Source organism: Aethalodelphis obliquidens, unplaced genomic scaffold (genome assembly GCF_003676395.1).
Source record: "Aethalodelphis obliquidens isolate GAN/ISIS:26980383/991018 unplaced genomic scaffold, ASM367639v1 scaffold2, whole genome shotgun sequence".
Lineage (NCBI taxonomy): Eukaryota > Metazoa > Chordata > Mammalia > Artiodactyla > Delphinidae > Aethalodelphis > Aethalodelphis obliquidens.
Window position 1 is genome coordinate 77912123 of NW_020837946.1, and position 24358 is coordinate 77936480.

Sequence of the window (24358 nt, forward strand, 5' to 3'; positions counted from 1 at the left end):
ATCGATTATGTGAGCTGCTTTTACATTCCAGAATATTAATTTAGTAAATAATTCAATTGGTAACCTATGTTTGCCAAATTAGGATAATACTAATTAATTCTTTCCTCTTTTTTTTTTTTTTTTTTTTTTTTTGCTGTACGCGGGCCTCTCACTGTTGTGGCCTCTCCCGTTGCGGAGAACAGGCTCCGGACGCGCAGGCTCAGCGGCCATGGCTCATAGGCCCAGCCGCTCCGCGGCATGTGGGATCTTCCCAAACCGGGGCACGAACCTGTGTCCCCTGCATCGGCAGGCGGACTCTCAACCACTGCGCCACCAGGGAAGCCCTCTTTCCTCTATTTTTAAACAGTATTAAGTATTTTTGATTAAAAATAAACATATGCTCATTGAAAAACACCTGAGAAATATAGAAAAATACAAAGATCAACTATAATGTGATTATGGATATCTATTAACATTTTGGTGTATATCCTTTCACATTTTTCGATACATATGTACACAGAGATATAGGCAAATACACTTTTATAAACATTTATGTACCATTTTGTTACTTGCTCTTTTCATATAATACTCTATTGTAGACGTATTTCTCTGTTAATAAATAAGATCTGGTTCATCAGTTTTAATCCAATGTGTGTATATAACATGACTTATTTAACTTGCCCCTATTGCTGGATATTTGGTTCCCCAATTTTTTACTTTAAAAAATAATGCTAATGTTTTATTCTCTTACGATAAATTCCTAAAGCTGGAATTCTTGAGTAGTTGCTTTCTAGGCAGAAAAGCTAACATATTCCCACCGTGAGTTATAGAATATCTAGTAACATAGAACATGTCCTTTTTAAAAGAGTATTTAATTAATACATTATGAGCTTCACAGCATGCTGTAGTATTGGGTTTATCAGAGCACTAGTTTTTCTTGAACCTTTTTAAAGGAGTTATAGTTGTTTGAAATATCTGAGGACCTTATTATAGTATAGTTTTACATGTAGCCCAGTACAGTGGTTCTCCTGTGCATTAATAAGCATTAATAATTAATTTTAAATGTAGATATTTTAATGTAATGGTATTTAATGAATACACATTCAGCAAACATTTACTGAGTCCTGACTGTTTAATCAACTTTGTAGCATGCACTGGGGATATAAATATGAATAAAATCTGTCATTTTCCTTTAAAAACTCAGTCTAGTGGGGGAGCAGATTTGTAAGCAAATAATTATAAAACATCATGGTAAACTGTATTATAGTCATTATATTATACTATGTCCTTGGAAAAATAAAAGTCCCTCTCACCACTGCCTGCCCTAGGCAGAAATTAGGGAGAAAGATAGTGCTTTGTCAGTGTACCTTATTAGGACCTATCAAGGGTCAGATATTCTCTGGGGTCAAATCAATCTCTCTGCCTCTGTCTCTGTGTGTCTCTATCTATATATTAAAAAAAAATTTTTTTAGCCTAAGATAGAAGATGTCATAGTAGAGGAGGGAGGGAGAGGCTGAATAACATGGTAGAGTGGCTAAAGGATTCTTATAGAATGTCCAAGATGCACCTTTATGCTTTTAGTGTTTCTGTGGTACAAATCCTCTATGTCTCCTAAACGATGAGTAAAGTCTTCTGTATACACAGATGTCCCACGTGAATGGGGCTGCTTGTTTATTTGTTAGGTTTTGTATTAGTTACCTATTATTGCATAAACAGCACACATTTATTATTTCATGGTTTCTCTGTGGTTGGGAATCTGAGCATAGCTTAGCTGGGGCTTCTGTTTCACCTGCAGTCACAAGGTTGCAGTCAAGGTGTCAGTCAGGGTTGGGGTCTCATCTGAAGACTTGTGTGGGGAAGGATGTGCTTCTGTGCTCACCTACATGGATGGTGGCAGGATTCAGTTCCTTACGGTCTATCGGGCTGAGGGTCTCAGTGCTTTGGCTTTTGACCAGAGACCACCCTTAGTTCTATGCAGCATGGGTCTCTCCAGTCAATGAAAGGGAGTCTGATAGCAAGTCAAAGTCATTCTCTTTTGTCATCTGATCACAGAAGTAACATCCCTCAATATTGCCAGATTTTATTGGTTAGAAGCAGGTTACTCAGGGGGAGGGAATTGTACAATACCAGGAATATCAGGAGATGGGGATTGTTTGGGGCCATCTTAAGGGATGCTTCCTGTAGTTTTCAATGGAAACCAGTATAATGAGTTGAGGTCCACGTTTGCGGAAGCAAAGACACTGAGCAGAGAATAGGAACTCAGTGGAGATAAAAAGTCAAACATAATAGTACCTACCAAGATGAAACACCACTCTCTCCTCAGCCTCTAGGAATTTCAGAAATCTTGGATGGGTATTGAATTTTCCATGGGGTAGAATTGTGTTGTGAGCCAATAGTGACTGTAGCATAAAGGGCAGGGTGATTCTAGTTGCCATCTGGGTTATAATAATAATAGAACTATGAAGAAGATGCTGAGGATATCATAAAAGTAGAATCTGTTAATTGGCTGGTGAAGTTGGGAAGACTTCACCAGGGAAGCAACACTGTCTGGGTCTTCACGCATGAGTAGGAGTCTACTTTGTGCAGAAGAAGGAAAGTACATTTGAGAGCACAGGAAGTTTTAGGGGTCCAATGGTTTTGGTAAACTGGGAGAAATTTGATAAGGCTTGAGTGTGCGAAAGGTGGGAGGTAATTATAGCAAATGAGCTGGAGAAGCATCTGGGGACTTAAAATTTCTGATTTCTAAGTTTTTCTGACTTCTGAAAAATCTTTCATATATTAATGAGTCAATTGATATAACCAGATTTTTGAATTAAGATCCCTCTGGCTGTGATGTGGTGGGTAGTCAAAGGGGGTGGTGGTGAGGGTGAGTGATGAAATAAGCATGTTAAACTTCAGTTGCCCCAATTTGCTGTGTGTATTGAGCTCTCCTTCTCACACGTTGCCCAGTTTCTATTTCCTTCCTCTTTCCTAGTCAAAGTTAGAGAAGTTCAGAGGCTAAAGTTCCTCTGACGAAAGTTATTTGTCTTTAAAACAACTTTTTAACTGTCTTCTTATCTCAGAATGGTGGTGGCGGGGAGATCACCTTCCTTCTTATCCCTCACAGCTATTTTAAGTATTAATTAATAATTCTGAAAGCCTGCAGAAGCTTAAAAGCCTTCCATAGCTGTGTGAGTGTTCAAGAATAATCATAGACATCATCAGAGAGCAGCAGGACTCAGTGGGGGTGAAAATCCATTCATGTCTCGCATTGCCTGGGGGCTGTGTGGTCTGCTCTCTCTGCATCTATGAATGAGTCAGGCCAAGGAGAAGCCCTGCTGCTAAAATGGAAAAGAACCAATGCCTGAGACTGCGAAACACAAGCTGAAAAAAGTTTGTTTTAAAAGAGTTTGATCTTGAGATATGACACCAGAGCACAAATAACCAAAGGAAAAACAGATAATTTGGACTTCGTCAAAGTTAAAAACTTTTGTGTTTCAGAGGACACTATCAAGAAAGTGAGAAGACAGCCCACAGAATGGGGGAAAATATTTGCAAATCCTATGTCTGATAAGAGACTTGTATCTAGAATATATAGATAAGTCTTACAACTCAATCATAAAAAGACAAACAACCCAATGGAAAATTAGACAAAGGATCTGAATTGACATTTCTCCAAAGAAAATATACCAGTGGTCGATAATCACATGAAAAGGTGCTCAGTGTCATTAGTCATCAGGGAAACACAAATCAAAACCACAGTGAGATATCACTTTACACCAACTAGGATGACTGTAATCAAAAAGATAATTTTTGGTGAGAATGTGGAGAATGTAATGTGGAGAATAATGTAATGTGGACAACCAGGTAGGAATGTAATGATCCAGCCATTTTGGAAAAGAGGTTGGTAGTTCTTCAAAAGGTTAAATATAGTTACCTTATAACCTAGCAATTCCATTCCTAGGTGTATACCCAAGAGGCATGAAAGCATATGTCCACATAAACATCTATAGATACAAGAATGTTTATTGCAGCATTACTCGTAAGAGCCAAAAAAAGGAAACAACCCCAGATGTCCACCAACTGATGAATGGATAAACAAAATATGGTATCTCTACACAATGGAATATTATTTGGCAATTAAAAGGGATTAAGTATTGATAACATGCTGCAATATGGATGAGCCTTGAAAACATTATGGTAAGTGAAAGAAACCAGACACAAACCCCCCACATATTGTACGATTCCACGTATATGAGAAGTCCAGAATAGGCAATTCTACAGAAACAGAAAGTAGATTAGTCGTTGCCCAAGGAGAGGAGGGGCTGGGGGCTTGGGGAGTGACTGCTAAAGGGAACAGTGTTTCTTTCTGGGGTGATGGAAATATTCTTAAATTGTGGTGATGATTGCACAACTCTGATTATACTAAAACCACTGAATTGTATGCTTTAAATGGGTGACTTGAATGGTTATGTGAATTATATCTCAATAAAGCTGTTACCAAAAAAAAAAAGTTGATAGTAGAAAGCAGGATGAGGGAAGGTCTGGGAAAAGGACTTTATTAGGTAAACTTGCTCAGTGGTCACTTGTCTTTACATTACGTCATTCATTGTGTTGCTTTTAGAAAAACTGGATATGCCTACATTTTTCTTTCCTCGCTGTAGTGGACCTGGCCCTATTTGCTTATCAAAAAAACAGTGAGCATTGGTGGAATGTTAATGGTCTGAACTATATTAACTTCCCATCTGTCTGTTACTCTCCAGGAAGTCTCTTTTTATTTGATTGTGACTGATTAGAGGTTTTGTTCATGTTCCATTTGTGCTGATTTGGCTCATTGAGAATAAATCTAGTTTGTGATGCACCCTCCTCCCATCGTGTAGCATTTTAAACAGCCCTCCTCCAGATCTGTGTTCTCTTCATAAATAGCAAGTGAGACTTCTGACCAGCCAGAGTGGGATACAAATTGAGGGGAGAGTGAGGGTTGGAACTGGGTGTGGAAGACCCTGCAGCTTTCTTTCCTGGTCTCTAAATGACAGGCGGCAGGCTCAACACAGGGCGTTACTTTGGGGAGTCATTTTCCTGGCTCAGCTGTCATCAGCTGTATTTCACCAAGAAACCTGTGGTCCTCATCCAACTTGCTATGTCCTGGAGCAGTGCCAGCTCCTTGGAGCTGCATCCACACAGCACGGGAAGGCTCATGCTGGGGTTCTCTGGGCCAGATTAAGGCATTTGGGCACACCACCTCTATATTGTGTCCTGGTTGCTTCAGACACAGTTGCCTTGCAAACAAGTCAATACATCTGGCCTTTATTAGGAGTTCTTCATCTCAGGTTAATGATGGTCATTTGCAAACATAGTCATGACGTATGACAGTCTTATGTCCCATAAAAGGAATCATTCATTCATATGATAAAGGAGGAACTTAGCATATGGAGGCTTCATCCTTCAGGACACAGTTTGACTTTCTTTCTGTAGAGCTGAATCTTTTGAGGAGATGGAATCTAGGGCTGCGGCTGGTAACCTATTTCCTTCTTCTGATGAAGAAGGTCAGGGAGAGAGGGAAAGAGAGCGTGAGCCAGTGAGAGAGCCACAGAGAAAGAATCGTCATAGAGAATGAAGAGAAATGAAGGGGTCTGAATACAGAACAGGGAGAAAGAAGTGGGAAACCGGCTTGTAAAATAAGAGGGAAAGAGAGTGCATATGGAGAGGAGTATTGGTATCAGGGTATGGACAGGACAAGTTAGGATGGGTGAAGATGCTGGGAGTGCTGGGCAATATAAAAAGCTACTTCTTTTTTTTTTTTTTTTGCTGTACGCGGGCCTCTCACTGTTGTGGCCTCTCCCATTGCGGAGCACAGGCTCCGGACGCGCAGGCTCAGCAGCCATGGTTCACGGGCCCAGCCGCTCCACAGTATGTGGGATCTTCCCAGACCGGGGCACGAATCCGTGTCCCCTGCGTCGGCAGGCGGACTCTCAACCACTGCACCACCAGGGAAGCCCAAAAGCTACTTCTTATTAATCCTTCCTTCTTTACGTCCTAGAAATTGCATTTGGTCGTTGCTGGTCTTAAGCCTCCCTGAATTTTCCCTGAATTTTCTTAAAAACCTGAATTTTCTTAAAAACCTATCTTAGGCCCTGTCTTATGCATACCATGTAGTCACCTGAGACTATTCTGTTGTTTTCTAGGTTCTTGTGCCTCTGTCTTCTCCCTGCTCCTTTCCTGTACGGTCCCCCAAGCATCTGGCCCCTAAAATAGTTGTACTCCAGATCTAGAAGTAACCTCAAAGGAGGTCTAAAAGATTTGGCTCATTTGCTTTACACTGAGGAAAAGACATCTAGCAAAATTAAATGCCTTGCCCAAGGTCACGTGACCAGGGTTGCACAGCTGGACTAGAACGCAGAGCTTCTGTCCCGTGGGCACCTGTTGGATCCCGGTGGGCCCACCTCTGTCAGTGTAGAGCTGTCTCCCTGCAGCTCAAGTCCTTGGATAGATCGCCTCCTTGGCAAAGTGGAGGGTGGAGAGACCACAGGCCAATGAAGTGCTAGCTTTGTCAGCTCTTTCACAGGTGGGAGACGGAGATTTGAGGTACTTCTTATATTCTCCTCTCCTTCATTTAGCTTGAAGATTGAAGTGGAGGCCAGTTGGTTTCCACTTGGACAAATTCTCATCCTTCCCAACCTGGGTCCTGCTGATGGGCCCTCCTGGATCTAACGCATGTTCTCAGGAGTGATGGGTGGGGGCGGGACAGGGGAGGAGCGTTCAGATTGACGTTTATGATGGTGCTGGGTGGTGGGATGGAATCTCATTTCACCCGAGTGGTTCTCAGCAGGGGTGATTTTGCCCCTGTGAGGACTTTCAGCAGTACCTGGAGACGCCATTGGTTGTCGCCTCTAGGGGGTGCTACTGGCATCTAGCAGGTAGAGACCAGGGATGTTGCTAAACTCGACACAGACAGCCCTCCCACAACAAAGAGTTCTCTGGCCCACAAAGTCACTAGTGCTGAGGTTGAGAAACCCCGACTGACCAGTCCCCGAAGCCCAGGACAGACAGAGACACTTTTTCCTAACTGGGTGGAAGCACCAGGGACGGTTAGTTCAGATACCCAGGGCTTGGGCAGGCTGCCTGAGATGATAAGCTGACTAGAATTTCTGGGTTAATTAACTTAATTTAAAAAAAGCAGAGGTTTGATGAAAAGCAGGCAGAATTCTCATCTCCTTTTGAGATTCCTACAGCCCAGCAGGTGTATCTTAACCCCTCTCATCAGTGGCCTCTGCCCGGGTGACATCTTTAACAGGCAGAAGTAAGGGCTCTCTAAGATGAAGGCTTCCTGTGGTCTGTGCGTGGTGCCGGATAGACTGAACTGTTAGTTGTGGAGAATTAAACAGAAAGGAAGTAAGCGTGAGGCTGAAGCGTGACGGGCAGATTTTTAAAAGAGCAAAATAGATCGTTCTGTTTGCTGCAGTCAAGTTGAAACCGGTCACAGCTGTATGGAAGAAATTATGGAAGGAAGATAATCATCTTAGCAGTTGTTCTATAAAATTGCTCTAGGCCAGAGTGTTTTCTTTAACATTTTTGTAATTTAATCTCTTTTTACCTTGTTGGGCCACAGAGCGCGTTTGTGTTCCTAAAATACCTTTTTTTCTCCAGGAAGGAGCTGTTTCTGCCTGTGGTCATGTTTGAGAAGATGGGTGCTTGTGTTCTCTTGTCTCCTCTGAATGCATAGAGCATGAGATATAAAAATACATTCTGGGGCTTCCCTCATGGCGCAGTGGTTGAGAGTCCACCTGCCGATGCAGGGGACACGGGTTTGTGCCCCGGTCTGGGAGGATCCCACATGCCGCGGAGCGGCTGGGCCCGTGAGCCATGGCCGCTGAGCCCGCGCGTCCGGAGCCTGTGCTCTGCAACGGGAGAGGCCACAGCAGTGAGAGGCCTGCGTACCGCAAAAAAACAAAAAAAGAAAGAAAAAAAGAAATACATTCTTATGTAATCAGAGTTTCCAGGTAAAATGTTGCCGTTTCCCTCCTGATCACTTATTTTCCTTTCTATTTTATTAAAAATGCTAACTCAAATTGATCTTATTTATATATGATGATTCTTTTCCCTTATTATAATAGACGTTGTTATTAAAGAAAAAGTTTCCCATCCTTTCATTGATTCTCAGTTACTCGGAAGATTGACTTGTTGGTTTCTAATCTGCCTACCTTCTAGTCAATTTATCAGAACTTTTTACCCCCCTGTCTTCCAACCTCTGTTCCAAAAAAGGAAAAACAGTCCTTCCAACTGTTTATTACCTGTGCTTTTTTCCTTTTCAGTGAATCTGCAAATGTTTAATGCACCCCTGCTAGCTGCAAGTCACTGTATTTAGAGCATGGGATCTACAGTTATGGATAAGGCACCATCTTGGCTCGCTTGGAACCAGAACAGGGAATTCACAGGACTGTGAGTTCCCAGTACTATGTGTTTGAAATGGGATGTATGAAGTAGGGGGATGTGAGGTCACCTGTAAATCTGTGAGTCTGCACTCTGGATCCTCTTTTCTAATCCTTATCTTTTTTTTATCGTGATTAAATTTACCGTCATAACCATTTTCAGGTGTACAATAAAGTGGCATTAAGTACCTTCACGTTTTGTACAACCATCACCACTGTCCATCTCCAGAACTCTTTCATCATCCCAGAGTGAAATTTCCTCCCTCCTGCCCCTGGTAACCACTAGTTACTCTGTTTCTGTGAATTTGACTATTAGGTACTTCATGTAAGTGGAATCATACAATATTTGCCCTTTTTTTTTTTTTTGCGGTATACGGGCCTCTCACTGCTGTGGCCTCTCCCATTGCGGAGCGCAGGCTCCGGACGCGCAGGCCCAGCGGCCATGGCTCACAGGCCCAGCCGCTCCGCGGCATGTGGGATCCTCCCAGACCGGGGCACAAACCCGTGTCCCCTGCATCGGCAGGCGGACTCTCAACCACTGCGCCACCAGGGAAGCCCAATATTTGTCCTTTTGTGTCTGGCTTCTCTCACTTAGCATAATGTTTTCCGGCTTCATCCATGTTGTAGCAGCTATCAGAATTCCATTCCTGTTCAAGGCTGAGCAATATTCCATTGTGGGCATGCACCACATGTTGTTTATCCATTCGTCTGTGGATGGACATTTGGGTTGTTTCCGCCTTTTAGCTGTTGTGAATCATGGTGCTATGAGCATTGGTATACTTCCGATCCTTTTAAAGCGTGTTAAAAACCTCGTCTGCTTTGTGGAAGCACCGAAAAGACGTTAGCAAATGATACCTCTCTATAACCATACATATATACATATATTTATGTATTTATCTAATTGCATGCTCTGGGAATAGTTACATGGTGGAAAATGATTTTTTTCTGGCCTGAAATTCTGAGCCAGGCCAATATTATTGCATTCACTTGCTTCATATTCTCCCTTCTCTGCACCTAATCTCCCTCTCTCTCTCTTCTCTCTTCCTCTCTCTCTCTCTATCTCTCCATCTCTGTCACTCCACCACCATCTCTTTCCAATGTCTTCTTTCTCCTAATTCAGTTCAATTTAGCAAACTTTTATTACTAAGAACTTTTTGGGTGCAACATGCTCTGGGAATTTTGAAGCATAAAACTTCCCTTGGGTTGTTCATAGTCTCTCATTGGAGACAAGACCTCTAACACCAGATGTGTGGGCCAGGCCAGGTACCTGCTATGGCGGCCAGGCTTTCTGAAGGGCGGCAGAGGTAAGGGCAAATGTGTTTCGGCCAGAGAAAGCCACCCAGCAAAGGACGAAGGATGGGAAATGTTAGGGACGTTTCATTTTAAGTTGATTTTGTTTGAATGTGGCCTTTAAATGTTTTCCATTATTATGGTGTGCTTGATAAGCCCTCTACCTGGGAACAATAGTGATTTTTCTAAACCCTGTATTGGAGACTTTATTTAGGCAGTTTCTCTTTAGTAATTTTGTTTTAAAAGAGGTGCGTTTTTGTTTGAGGTAATCTCCACAGACGTTCTCCATGGTTCAAAGAGAGGAGCAAGTTTTTTTGGTGTATTTTACGTCAGTAATTTATTTGGATTTTTTCCATATAATTCTGTTGGTTTTTTAATTAAATAAATCTGATTGAATCAAATGTTTGTGAAGCCTGGAAAAGAAGACTTCTCAATTTAACAGTTTAATATTTGAAGAATGAAGACGTTTCTATTGATTTATTTAACAAAAGAAACAAGTGAATTCTAGATATTTTCCCACAAATATGTAAAAGACCCAAGTATTTATATGTATATATATGTCTGTATGTGCATGCGCACACACACACACACACACACTTTTAACTCCAAGTGTGAAGGTAAAAAAATCAATACTTTCAGCCAGAAGGGACACCCGAAGATTCAAAATACTATTTTTCTTTCCCATGATCATCTTCTAATGATTATTTGCTTTTAGCAGATGGCCACACAGTATGGGCAGTAAATGATGTAGTAAATTTAGCTGGTGTTTCTGGTCAATGGTACTGCCAGTCTAGCTCCTTGGACCTCAGCCTGACTTCGAAGAGTGAGTTCTCCTGGTTTATAGGACTCACTCAGGAAATCTCAGAGGTCTAAGATGTCCAGGATTTTTCTTCCGCAGGAGCCTGAGAAATACAATTCAACCCCCTGGGAAACAGCAAAGATATGAGAACAGAGCCTGGGGAGGGGACAGATGGAGGAATGAAAATGGAATTGGACAGCATTCCCAGGGGTAGAAGGAAACAGGAGCAGGACACTGCTTGAGACCTTGCTGGTGACCCCAGATTAGGTACTAGGGGGACCCAAAAGGCATTCTAGCCTTCCCACGGTCCAAGCTTCTGGGAGCTTGTCCCCCTGGGAGTCACTGACGTGCTCTGGCCATGGATGTTGGGGAGATAGAGTGTTGCAGCTAAAGCACGAGTTAGTTAGTGTTGCATTTGTGGTGAGGTTTGGCTGGACTGAACGGATCACACAGTTTACTCATTTGTTCCCATGTGCAGCTAGTACTTATTGAGCACCTACTATGTGCCAGGCATTATTCCAGGTGTTAGCAGTGATGGGGTGAGTGGGACAAAGACCCCACATGGTGTTTATGTTCCGACGGATTTTAAAATTTTGATACATGTATCTTTTGTGAAATGATTACCACAACAAGGTCAGTTAATGCATCCATCACTTCACATACGTACAAATTTTTTTTTGGTAAAAACATTGATTTACTCCCTTAGTCACTTTCAGATATGCAGTACAGTGTTGTTAGTTAAATTATTGTCACCATGCTATATATTAGATCCCCAGAACTTACTCATCTTTCTGATGGGATTAAGAGGAGAATTAGTGTTAACGTTTGGTCTTCCGACTCCCAGGGGAGTATCCTTCCACTAGTGCTAGACCACTGTCTTTTAATTACTTGCAAAATCTTTCTTTTTTTTTTGATGGTTTTGGAGGAAGAAAGAGAAGCCATACCCAAAGCTGTTTCTGGAAAGACTCAATGTTTCCAGGGAAGTGTTTCCAGTGCTATATCTCCAAGTCTCTTGGCCATGGATGATTTGCCCAGATTCTTCTTTCTTCCTGCAAGGTCTCCATGCTCCAGCCCCCTATCAAAATTCAACCTTGCCTGGTAGTGATTTTAGTAAACTCTCTCATAACCAACAATTGCATTCTTCCAGCCAATTGCCTACTTTCTGTGTTTCTTCCATTGTTATATTAATATTGTTTTTTTTTTTAAACTGGAGTTAATCCCTTGTGGCAAATTTAAACAGAAATGTATAATCCCCATTACAGACTGCCCTTTACCTTATTCCAGAAATGCTTCCCTTGAGTACTCAGTTTATGCAACTAAAAAACAATGATGCCTTGTAAATTCACGGGTTGTTAAACAGATGCTTGAGCCTCAAAACACAGACCTATCTATGCACAAAGGATTCTGCAGTGAAAAATTCCACAGGGAAAAAAATAATACTTTGGAACTAGCTAATGGGAATGGGAAAAGTCATCTGTATGTCTTAGTGTCTCAGAATCACTATATTAAAGGCTAAGTGTTTGTTGAGAGAAACCAAAAGGGCTTTATTTGAGGTTGAAATCCTTGTTGTGTTCGTTCCACAGAATTCACAGATTCTACTCTGGCTGCTCAGAGGGTGTCCATCCTGAAAGGCTGAGATCGGGGGTCACAGTCGTTGCTCTACTGCCATGGGCATTTAAGACTTTGCAGAGATGACCAACGTGGAGATTTGATCATAATGCAGCTTTGTTTATGTGAACATTTTCTTACTAGGAAATGGTCCTGAAAATACCAATTTGTGTCACAAAAAATATCAACTGGGGGTTAATTACCATCATTTGGCACTGGCAACTTGCACATTTGGGTTTGAACAAAGGGCCAGATTTTTCGGTAAGGTCTAATAAATATTTCTCTGATCTTGAAAAATTATTACTGAATTTAATTTGCTGAAGGAAATATAATATCAGTGATTGGCTATACATGGTTCGATTCTCATCTAAGCTAGATTTGATAATAGAGATTTATAAATTTGAAGGTTCTAAATTTATTGAATTCTTTTTAAAATGTAGGAGTTAAATTCCATGAAATAGGAGAATCATGAATTTTCTGATACAGCAGATGTAAAAAATTCTTTTAAACTAGTATATGGGTTAGACCTCTTGGTGTTTTTGATACTTAAAAAAAATCTCCCGGCTAGTTTATTCAGCATAACCCATAAATGAGACATTTCCATTTAGCTGTAATGAAAACGGGCCATCGTTCATTAGCCAGTGTGATTTATGTTTGTTTGTTTGTTTTTGCGTTACGCGGGCCTCTCACTGTTGTGGCCCCTCCTGCCGCGGAGCACAGGCTCCGGAAGCGCAGGCCCAGCAGCCACGGCCCACGGGTCCAGCCGCCCCGCGGCACGCGGGACCCTCCTGGACCGGGGCACGAACCCGCGCCCCTTGCATCGGCAGGCGTTCTCTCAACCACTGCGCCACCAGGGAAGCCCAGCCAGTGTAATTTTTATAGAATAGAATGTGGAATTAGAATTCATATCCTGCTTGGATGTAAAGTACATTCATTTCCATAATACAATTAAGAGGCTTTAATCTTTGTCAACAAATTATGCCCAAAGTGTTCACAAGGTATGTGTTGTAAATATCTTTATTTTGTTCCCTTGTCTTTATTTTAAATTCTTTTGAAAAATAGATGTTATCTTATGTACGTTCAGGTTCAGTGCTTCCTCCATGTCTACAACTGTTTCTGAGGACTTATTTCATTTTCTCAGAGCTTTGCTCTGCTTGCCCAGTGTCATAAAGGAAATTCTGCATTTCTGTGAGCAACACTGGTCCCAAGCTGCTCCCTTGCGCTCCCTGCTGGCCCTGGGTAGAGTGATCAGTCAGATGTTCTCAGTAAGTGATAGAAAGAAGCACACAACAAGGCTCTAGCCTCAAAGAGCAAACAACATAGTTGGAAGGGTAAGGTAGAAGCTATGTGAAAACAATGAAGAATATTCCAGGGCTCCACGTGCTGTTGGCACGTGAATAGAGTAGGAAGGTGTAGGCTTTCTGCAAAAGGCCGGTCAAGGAAAGGTCTGGGTTCAACACTGGGGGTTAATAAGGTTTTTAAATAGGTAGAGAGATTGGAAAGGTATATTTCTTGATTTTTTTTTAAATACAAGGAAACATTAGCTTATAGAGCTAAACCTTTAAAACATGCTGTTTAATGACCACTATATAAACTAAACAAGGGACCTGAGTGCTGTATTACAGTCGACTCTTGAACGACACAGGGGTTAGGGGCCCTGCCAACCCTCCCTGTGGTCGAAAATGTGTGTATAATTTATAGGCCGCCCTCTCAGTATCCACGGTTCCTCCGTATATCCATGGTTGTGCGTGTGCAGATTCAACAACCCTGCGTCATGTAATACTGCAGTATTTACTATTGAAAAAAATCCATGTATAAGTGGACCCAAGCAATTCAAACCTGTGTTGTTCAAGGGTCAACTGGAGTTTCTTTCCTTTCCTCTGTACTGGTCCAGAGCTGTGTGATAAGGGGCTAGCAGGAAGGCATCTCTGGGGAAATATCCTCATGTCCTCTTGGGGTGGGCATGCACAGGCCTGGGAAGAGAGTGGGAGTTTCTTTTCTGCCCAGAGTGTCCTGGGCCTGGAGGCAGGAGGCCTGGACTCCTGTCCCTCCCCACCACCAACATGCTGTGTGACCCCAGCCAAGTCATAGCACCTCTCAGGGGCTCTGTGCCCATCTGTGTGGCAGCGTTCCCTCCACCCCCCAACCCCAATCTCACATTCTCTGAGTCTTTGAAAATGACTGAATTTGCAGCTGGTCCTGCCTTCTATTACCTGCGTCTTTCATGGAGAGAGATTCAAGAAGAAATGGGATCCTCAACCTCTGCTATTAAAAAGCCGAAGCAGAGAGAGACTGGGCTATGATAAAGGGCCGGTGTGAGGCAAGGACAGCCTTTCCTCTCCCAGGCCTCCAGCTGCTCCCTCGCACCGCCCCACGTACATCTCCCAGCCAGATTCAGGGCCCGGCAGCAGGCCTAGGTGCTCATCACCTGTGCTGAGCGCACTCGCTATCTGCAATCAGGCCACACGCCACCTCTGCCCTGCCAGCAGCCAAACCCCTGTTGTCTTTAGTAGAAGCTGGATCCGGGATACATGGTCTGAATTCAGCCCCACGGGCCAAACAAAGGCAGACAGCAGAACCGAAAAGGGCCTGGGGAGGGCTGTCCTGCCATTCCCACCCAGCAACTTGTACACACGTTGAGAATTAGCAAAGCCCAGAATTACAAGCTCACCACCCTCTTGCCTTACAAGGCTGTTTGTTCTGTGTGTCCATTGCAGGTGAGCATCCCTGATGCTTTAAAGAATTTAGGAACTCTGTCATGGGCAGGATTTATGAAAGCAAGCAGCACTTCCACTCCCGCCCCCAAACACAGCATATGGTAAATCACAGGAGGTTCTTGACATGCCTTTCTTTGGGGACCCCTCTGATCCTCCCCAGTTTTCCCTGCCAGCTTCAACACTGAACAGGTTCCCTGGCCCTGCATTTTGTCACTGTCTCTTTGGGGGCCGTTGCCTTCGGCATCTGGCTGCTGAAGCCTGGCTCCGTCTTCCCTGCAGGTTGGGGCTCTGCCAGCTCCCTGCTGTAGCATTTGGTGGGCAGTTCTGAAGATGAGGGGCATGCAGCAATACTGCAGGCCCGCTGATGGCTTGGCTGCAGGATGGGCGCCCTGGCTGACTTTCAACCAAGTGGGAAAAGGAAAATCTCTCTGGCAAAACACTTCCTCCTTTCAGGTCACAGAGGGAAGCTCTGGCTGCCCTACAGCAATTCTTTCTCTCCCTCTCACCCATAGGAACAGAGGAGTGTCATCCTGAATGCTGTGCCCTCACCTGGAGGGGTTAGGTGCTTTGGGTCAAAGCAAGATGAGTGAAAAAAATATAGATTCACCAGGAGTCAGAAGATCACATTGAGTTGTTCATGGAATACTTCAAAATGTGTTAACATGTGTTTCTTTCCTTAGCATGTTTTTTGCTTTGAAATACCTAAAACAAGAAGTCAGACATATAAGCATTCTTGGAGGTAGGGTTTATGCTGACTCGAGAGCATCACAATTCCTTTGTATTGTCTGCAGATGTGTTTCTTTTACGAAAGATTGAGGTTTGGGTCCAAGCAGTGTTTATTTTTCTTGGAATGCTTGCTTTTGTAAATCAGTGGGACGCAGAATGCTACACAAGCACCTTCTCAGATTCATACTCAAAGGAGAGAACCTTGTTACATTCTTAGTGTAGTGTTATACTTTATACTATACTAATACATTATTAGTATAGTTATTGCAGTATCTACCCTATTAGAGTACTCATCAAAGGGGATGAGTGGAATATTGTTATTATTTCTGCCCAAACTAAGGTTCTCAGATATGACTTATGCAAAAGGTAATGAAACAGAAGTCCAGGGGAGAAGACCTTTAACTAAGCACTTCGGAGCCTATTTGCCCTGGAAGAATAAACTGTGAGACAGTAGGTGTGCAGTATGGTCTATGAGCGCCATCTTGTGGCTAAGGCCATTATAATTGTTTTGAGATAGAAACACCCAAAGACTTTGCCCAGGTTCATTGCCCTTTTGAAGCTGGAGCTCATGATAGCTGCTTTCTAGCATCTGGTGCAGTTCCTGACATACTCAGTTAATCTTTGTCAAATGAAGGGGTCTCATATTGTGACAGAGGACCCTTGTTGTATGTTATACTAGAAGGCATAGCCAAGACTTTGGTATTACGTCTTTCAGCCATGGTCCCTAGGCCACTGGGTCCATTGTGAGAAAGAATAAATCTAAATCTAAATCTAGTCTGAGTGCTCTAAAGTACCCTGGCAATATAACTTCCCATGTGCTGGAAACTCTGCTTCTAGAGGTTGATATCCTCATCAAAATCTGTCCTTCATCACATTTAACACTTCTATTCTCGTTGTTATGATGGGGTTTAAAAGTCTTATGGAGAATTTAACTTATTCTTGAAGTTTTAAACTCAGAAATGCTTAAGGGAACAAGCTTGAGGGAGATTTTAATTTTATTTATTTATTTATTTATTTATTTTAACATCTTTATTGGAGTATAGTTGCTTTACAATGTTGTCTTAGTTTCTGCTGTATAACAAAGTGAATCAGCTATATGTATACATATATCCCCATATCCCCTCCCTCTTGTGTCTCCCTCCCACCCTCCCTAACCCACGTGCCTCTAGGTGGTCACAAAGCACAGAGCTGATCTCCCTGTGCCATGCGGCTGCTTCCCACTAGCTATCTGTTTTACATTTGGTAGCGTATATACGTCAATGCCACTCTCTCACTTCGTCCCAGCTTACCCTTCCCCCTCTCCGTGTACTCCAGTCCATTCTCTATGTCTGCATCTTTATTCCTGTCCTGCCCCTAGGTTCTTCAGAAACTTTTCTTTTTTTTTTTTTAGATTCCATATATATGTGTGTTAGCCTGCGGTGTTTTTCTCTTTCTGACTTACTTCGCCCTGTGTGACAGCCTCTAGGTCCTCACTATAAATAACTCAATTTCGTTTATTTTTATGGCTGAGAAATATTCCATTGTATATATGTGCCACATCTTTTTTATCCATTCATCTGTCGATGGACACTTAGGTTGCTTCCATGTCCTGGCTATTGTAAACAGTGCTGTAATGAACATTGTGGTACATGACTCTTTTTGAATTGTGGTTTTCTTAGGGTATATGCCCAGTAGTGGGATTGCTGGGTCATATGGTAGTTCTAGTTTTAGTTTTTTAAGGACCCTCCATACTGTTCTCCATAGTGGCTGTATCAATTTACATTCCCACCAACAGTGCAAGAGGGTTCCCTTTTCTCCACACCCTCTCCAGCATTTATTGTTTGCAGATTTTTTAAAAAATTTTATTTATTTATTTATGGCTGTGTTGGGTCTTCGTTTCTGTGTGAGCGCTTTCTCTAGTTGCGGAAAGTGGGGGCCATTCTTCATCGCGGTGCGCGGGCCTCTCACTGTCGCGGCCTCTCTTATTGCGGAGCACAGGCTCCAGACGTGCAGGCTCAGTAATTGTGGCTCAGGGGCCTAGTTGCTTCGCGGCATGTGGGATCTTCCCAGACCAGGGCTCGAACCTGTGCCCCTGCATTGGCAGGCGGATTCTCAACCACTGCGCCGCCAGGGAAGCCCTGTTTGCAGATTTTTGATAATGGCCATTCTGACCGGTGTGAGGTGATATGTCATTGTAGTTTTGATTTGCATTCTCTGATGATTAGTGGTGTTGAGCATCCTTTCATGTGTTTGTTGGCCGTCTGTATATCTTCTTTGGAGAAATGTCTATTTAGGTCTGCTGCCCATTTTTGGATTGGGTTGTTTGTTTTTTTGATATTGAGCTGCATGAGCTGCTTGTATATTTTGGAGATTAATCCTTTGTCAGTTGCTTTGTTTGCAAATATTTTCTCCCATTCTGGGGGCTGCCTTTTCATCCTGTTACGGTTTCTTTTGCTGTGCAAAAGCTTTTAAGTTTCATTAGGTCCCATTTGTTTATTTTTATTTCCATTTCTCTAGGAGGTGGGTCAAAAAGGATCTTGCTGTGATGTATGTCATAGAGTGTTCTGCCTATGTTTTCCTCTAAGAGTTTGATAGTGCGTGGGCTTACATTTAAGTCTTTAATCCATTTTGAGTTTATTTTTGTGTATGGTGTTAGGGAGTGTTCTAATTTCATTCTTTTACATGTAGCTGTCTAGTTTTCCCAGCACCACTTATAGAAGAGGCTGCCTTTTCTCCACTGTATATTCTTGCCTCGTTTATCAAAGATAAGGTGACCATATGTGTCTGGGCTTTCTATCCTGTTCCATTGATCTATATTTCTGTTTTTGTGCCAGTACCATATTGTCTTGATTACTGTAGCTTTTTAGTATAGTCTGAAGTCAGGGAGCTTGATTCCTCCGGCTCCGTTTTTCTTTCTCAAGATTGCTTTGGCTATTCGGGGTCTTTTGTGTTTCCATACAAATCGTGACATTTTTTGTTCTAGTTCTGCGAAAACTGCCATTTGTAGTTTGATAGGGTTTGGGGAGATTTTATTGATTAAACTGAGATAAAGTAACCTTGTGGTTTGTCAACAGGGGCAGTCTTAATCCATATTGGGTACATTCTAATACCCTAATATTTTTGAAAATTGTCTTAAATAATTTTTGGAGCAAGGAAGGGACTAAATGTACAAAATAGAAGAGTCCATTTAAGAAAGTTCTGGCCTCCACAAGGCCTTTGGATATTGCTTGTAATGTGGTGGAGACGATGTCAGATATTTCTCTCTTCATAGGAATGTCAGACTTTCCTTCTCCTTCCCAGAGGCTTGGGATTTTGAAGGGCATGGGATTGTAAAGTAGCCTAGCCAACTGACGATTAGGTCAGGACCCTGGAAATGTGTTCACTTAACAGGGGCCACTTATCAACCACTGACAATGCTTTTGCCACTACATTCCCCGCACTTCAGCTGCCTGGGTGGTTCCTTTGGTCAGCTTCTCTGCCTTAACCCATCTGCTGATCCCACGGAGAATACAAAGTCAAAACCAGCTAGTTCCACTTAAGTAGCACCACACAGTGCTTAGGAAGGAATAAAAGGGCCAGGGCAACTCTTTTCCCCATAACTTATTTTTCTTTCAGAGGTTAGCTGTGTTTGGAAGGGTATTTTTGTGAGGGGCACCATCACAGAAAGTGGCAACTCTCTATATGATGCCATCCTCTGGCCTTTTAAAGCTGGACGGCAAACACCTAGAGAACAAAAAAGCCACCACCTCCTCCTCATTCATATGCAAAGCATTAAGTAAAAATGGACATTTATGTGATGCTTTTCCTGTCCATTTTGTGGTAACAGGGCTTAAAATAAAAGAGGGAAGGCCAGAGCAGGCAGGGAGATCAGCTTGCTTTCCTTGTGTGGTACAGATTGTCCTCGCTCTTAATTCCCCTGCAGGGTGGCCTTGTCCCTTCGTTGTCACCGCCTGTCACTGGAGTTCTGGGTGACCATCCTAATGGAGACCTTGGCAGCATTCAGTCCATAAAGTGTTACCATCTGCACCCTAATCCCAGCTCCCACCTCCCCTGCAGACCTCTGCTGCCTGGCATGGAAGTATTCAGACCCGCTTGCACGACATGACTTCTGGTGGGATTTTAATTTGAAATGAAACTTAAATGCACTAACCCTGTGCATTCTGATAATTTAACAGCCCTGTTGGGAGACGAGAAATGAGGAGAAAGTTGCTCTGAGTCGATCTTGCTCTTAAGCCTGACAGGTTTTATTTGGAAGAGCTGCCTGTTAGCAAGGGACAAATGCTCATTTTTTTTCCTGCCTGAGGAGCTGTTGAACTTTATTTTCCCCCCCAGGTGTTAGGAAACAGGAATTAAAAATAGTATGTGACCCAGACACTGTGCAATACAAAGTTCTTTCTTTGATCATGTTGCTGATTACCTGAATCTTGTTAATAAGGAAGAAAAAGATCTGTTCCCCCAAAACTGAAGGAGTGAATCATTCTATTCAGGGAAATTTGAAGTATCAGAGGAATTGGTGGAGTTCTTGAAAAAGAGCAAAACCCTACATTTTTCAGTTTTCTCTTTATTTCATGTGACTTTTGCCCTCCTCCCCACTTCCCCCCCCCCCCCCACTCGCTAAATGTTGTGTCAGATTATTTAGAACTTTCTAAATAGGGGAGAAAAAACTCTTCCAAGTTTGGCTTCCCAGTTTTTTGAGGAGATACCATCTGTGGAGGAGAATTTATAAAAAGATGGGAGGTTTGGGTTCCTGTTACTTTTGGAAATGGTATTTACCCAGACCACACTAAATCTGCGTCTCCCCCTAACTGGCAGATGCTGATGGGGTGGCATCTTCATGTGCTAGAAAGGCTGCTGGAGACCGAGCTGAGACCTCAGGTGACCTGAACTACAGGGGTATCCAAGCAACTGCGGAGAGGGGCTGCAGTTTGCTCTTGCAGGATGCCGGGCTTCACCCCTCACTTCCCCCTGTGTTGTCTGCAGTAACCTTAAAGGCGTGGCAGTCCGTTCACAACACTCAGGGGAGAACTTACCCAACGAGTTTAATCTGCACGGGCAAGTAGAGATCTGCCCTCTTGCCAAAACACTTGTCAGAGTAGCTCTTCGGCCTCATTTCCCTCCATTCTCCTTGGTGGCTATTTTACCAGCTACAGGAGCCTTCTTGCCCTCAAATAAACCAAGCTCATCCCCATGTAGGCTGTGGAATCTCTAGGTCTTTTTTCCCGGCTCCCTCTTCTTCACTCAGGCCTTAACTATGGTGTGACCATTGCAGGGGGGTGAGGGGGCTTTCCCCACCAACCTAGTCCGTCATTTTTCTCTTTTCTATCGTCATAGCCTTTTTCAATTCCAGAAATGGCCTTAGATCTAGCTCGTTAAAGGCACGGGCTGTGGCGTCAGGTCCCTTAGGTGTATCTCATCAGCTCCACCACTTAGGTGCTGTTTGCCCTTCGGTTTGAGCTTCCAAATCCGGGTCCTCTCCTCATTGTTCTGTGTGGGCGGGACCACGGCTGTGGGGCTTCTTACCTCCAGCTTTCAGTTCTGCTAGCACAGCGGGGGATGCGGTGCGGTGGTGTGGGCGTGAGCGGCGGTCCGGGCAGACCCCGGGCTTTCTCGCAGTCCAGGCACCTACACCCCTCGAGGAACGGCCACACCTCTGCCCCAGCGGCACCGTCCATGGAGCCGCCGTGTCAACGTCTTGCACCCGCTCCTTCGCGCTGGAGTGGACACGGCCCCCGCTGTTCGTGCCCTGGGGTTCTGCACTACCCCTTGTTGGTTTTCTTAAACACTTTGAAAAGCACCTTGATTAAACTCTCCTCAAATCACTCAGTTTGAGAATGCTCTTTATTTCTCCCAGAGGCACATAACTTACTAGCTGTATGAACTTGAGGTAGTTAATTAATCTCTCTATGCCTCTGTTGCTGCATCTGTGAAGTCCACATAATAACAGAACCTGCTTCATAAAGTTGTTGTAGGATTAAATGAGTTAATATATAAGAAGTTATTAGCAGGGTGCCTGGCACATGGTAAGTACTATATAAGCGTTTGCTTTTTTTTTTTATTACAGTTATAATTGTAATTATACAGTTATACAAATGTAATTATAATTATTGTGTGGTTGTTGACCCATGTATTGCCTCGTTTGTCCCCACTAGAATGCATGCTCCCCGGGGGCAAGGGCTCTGTCTTCTAGAACAATGCCTGCTCCATAGAGGCACTTTATTTATTTTTCTATTTCTCTACCTATTTATCTATTACCCATTTATTTTTAAAACTGGCTGTCAGATAACCAGTAAATTGTATTCTGTAATAAAATTCAAGTCCACAAACATTTATTGCATGTGTCAAGTTTTATATTCTAAAAAGTTCAAAATCAGTTATTGATTGATTATTGAATGAATTTTAATTGATTCAATCATATTTGAAACAGAATAAAATCTCTTTAAATAAACTCTAGTTTTATCAAGCTGATGAGCTTTAAATTTGCTAATTTTCAATACAGTAAAAAAAATGGTTCCCAAATTACCTAAGTTTTCCAGGGTCTTAAACTTTTCATTTAGGCAGACTTTGCCTGCTAACCTGGAAAAAAAATAAATAAATAAAGCTAAAGGCATGCTTTTAGCTGGACAAGTGTCTCTTCGGGGCTTAACATAAACCCTGCTGTGTGTGAGGAAATACAAGGCTGCTTATAACACTAGGAGCACATATTCTGGCTGAGGGGATATAAGATTCCATAATGTTAATGTACTTACTGAATATATCTCTTTTTAAACTGAAATCAGTCAGTTTCAAAGTACCGTTTACAGCCTCATACATGCATCATGCAGTGTAGACTTCCAGGCCTTTTCTTCCTTTAAAATTAGCCATATTACATATTTTCAGAGGATCATTGGCTTTTATGTCTTTGGAGTGTCTCTTGATATCACTTACTTAATGGCAGTGGCAGTCGGACTATTTAGTAAATGCATTGAATCAATCCTTAAATCCTTTTACTCCTCTTGCTATTTAGCAGAAGTAGCAGGGCTTCCCATGGCTGCAGTTTGGGTCTGTAGCATTTATTGAACAGTAGACTTCACTGCGGGGGTCGGGGAGGGAGCAGGGTAAGTGGGAAGAAAGAGGGTAAAGAAGACGAAACATAAAGTAAATAGGAGGCAATCCTTCCTTCAGGCAGTTCACAGCTGTGTTAGATACGTGGGAAAGGAAAAGGCTTGAGGCCATTCAGAGATTAAATGAGTAAATAAAATTAAGTCTTAAGTCTGTGTATACAAGGGGACTGTGAAAAACATACATTATATTTATTTATTTTTATAGGGAGATTATGTTAACAAAGATCATGCAACTCCTTTTAGCAACATTGGTATTTACTCGCAGTAATCAGTGCCCTCACTGTACAAAGGAAATGCAACGATGGGACAGATTCCAGGGAATAAATATTGACAAATACTTAGAAGATATCGAAACTTATTTTGTCCAAAATGTGGTTCATTTAGGAAGATTCCAGCATGACAAAAGGGGTGGGCTAGGCCTACCTTGTTGAGAGCTTGTTGTAATGGGATTTAGAGAAGTTGTCTAGTGTCACAGTTCCAGAATCAGGTGTTCATATCCTGGCTCTATCAACTAGCTGCGTACCTTGGTCAAATTTTGCTGCCTCAGTTTTCTCATCTGTAGAGGGGGATAATAGTGACCCTTCTCACAGTGTTGTGAGGAGTAAATGATTCAATACAAGTAATCTGACATGCTTATTCATCTCCCAACAGAAATATCAAAAACTTTTTAAGGTAGAAAGATATGAAGTACATTGAGATCTTCTTTGGCAAGAGGAAATGCATTAAGTGAAAAAGCATTTAGACTTTTGAATTCTCTATTATTAAAAATTAAGTTTTATTAAAGCATCTCAGTAATATATGGTTAAACCACAGTGTTCATTTGCTGTGGTTAAGGAATTTATAGTTCATTACAGCATCCTTAAAATCATATCCACTGAGTCAGATGTGCCAGCTTCAATAGTTGATGGATTGGATCAGTTGCAAGTTAGCAAGTCAGTTGTTGACTCCTGTGGGCTGCAGAATATGTTTGATTCAATATGTCAGTCCTTCTTTCTTTAAGGGAAAGGTTAAACGAAGATGTGACACCTGGCTTCTGTCCCTGCTGGCTGTGTGGCCTGGGTCCGTCCTTTTCCTCTCCTGGCCCGTTCCTTCTCTGTGGAACAAAGATACTGGACCAGTGAGAAGAGGATTCCTTCTGGCTCTGACAATCTTGGATCTATATTTTGAAACCATCTGCTGGGCAGTTTTAACAGAAGGTCTGGAAAATCAGACTTGGTCACGTGCCTCCGTTCCTCTCCTTCTCCTTTCTTTGCCACATTTCCCCCCATCTTGAATATCCAGAGACTTGAATCTTCAAGGCTAGGCTGCACTCTGTTCTTGCCTGAATATGAAACAAGAAAGTTCGCCCTCCCCTAATTGAACCTTAGTTAAAGGAAAGTTTTAAGCCCTTGGCTTTGCAAGACCATTCTTACAGTGTTTTACATTTTAGGGAGCTGGATGCTGACAGAAAAGGGCAGACTTTCAGCAACCGAGGGAAACATCCATTTTCAAAAGTGGATGGTTATTAAAGCATTCTCCTCTCTTCGATGCCTGTGACCTAGTTCTCTATCATTAACCCCAGGTGTCCCTTCAGGGTTTCCCAGAGTTTCCACTGACTCTCCTCCAGCTCCCTGGAGGCTCTCGGGCCTCAAACTGAGGATGAGGCACTGCCAGCATGGGTAAGATGGGGAGGTGAGAAAGCGGGTGAGGAGAGCTGGGTGTCTGGAACATCCCCCGCCCAGTCCCACGGCTTTGGGCAGGAGGCCGCCGTGG

The 24358-nt window shown here is 42.8% G+C and overlaps 1 long non-coding RNA gene across 1 annotated transcript in view; it reads left to right on the forward strand.

Moving 5' to 3' along the window:
* Positions 1–20186, forward strand: part of LOC113633298 (uncharacterized) — a 57129-nt gene extending 36943 nt beyond the window's left edge. Inside the window, exon 3 of the long non-coding RNA XR_003438136.1 lies at positions 19429–20186. This is a non-coding gene — a long non-coding RNA (uncharacterized LOC113633298). The remainder of the gene's footprint in view (positions 1–19428) is intronic.
* Positions 20187–24358: the final 4172 nt, after the last annotated feature.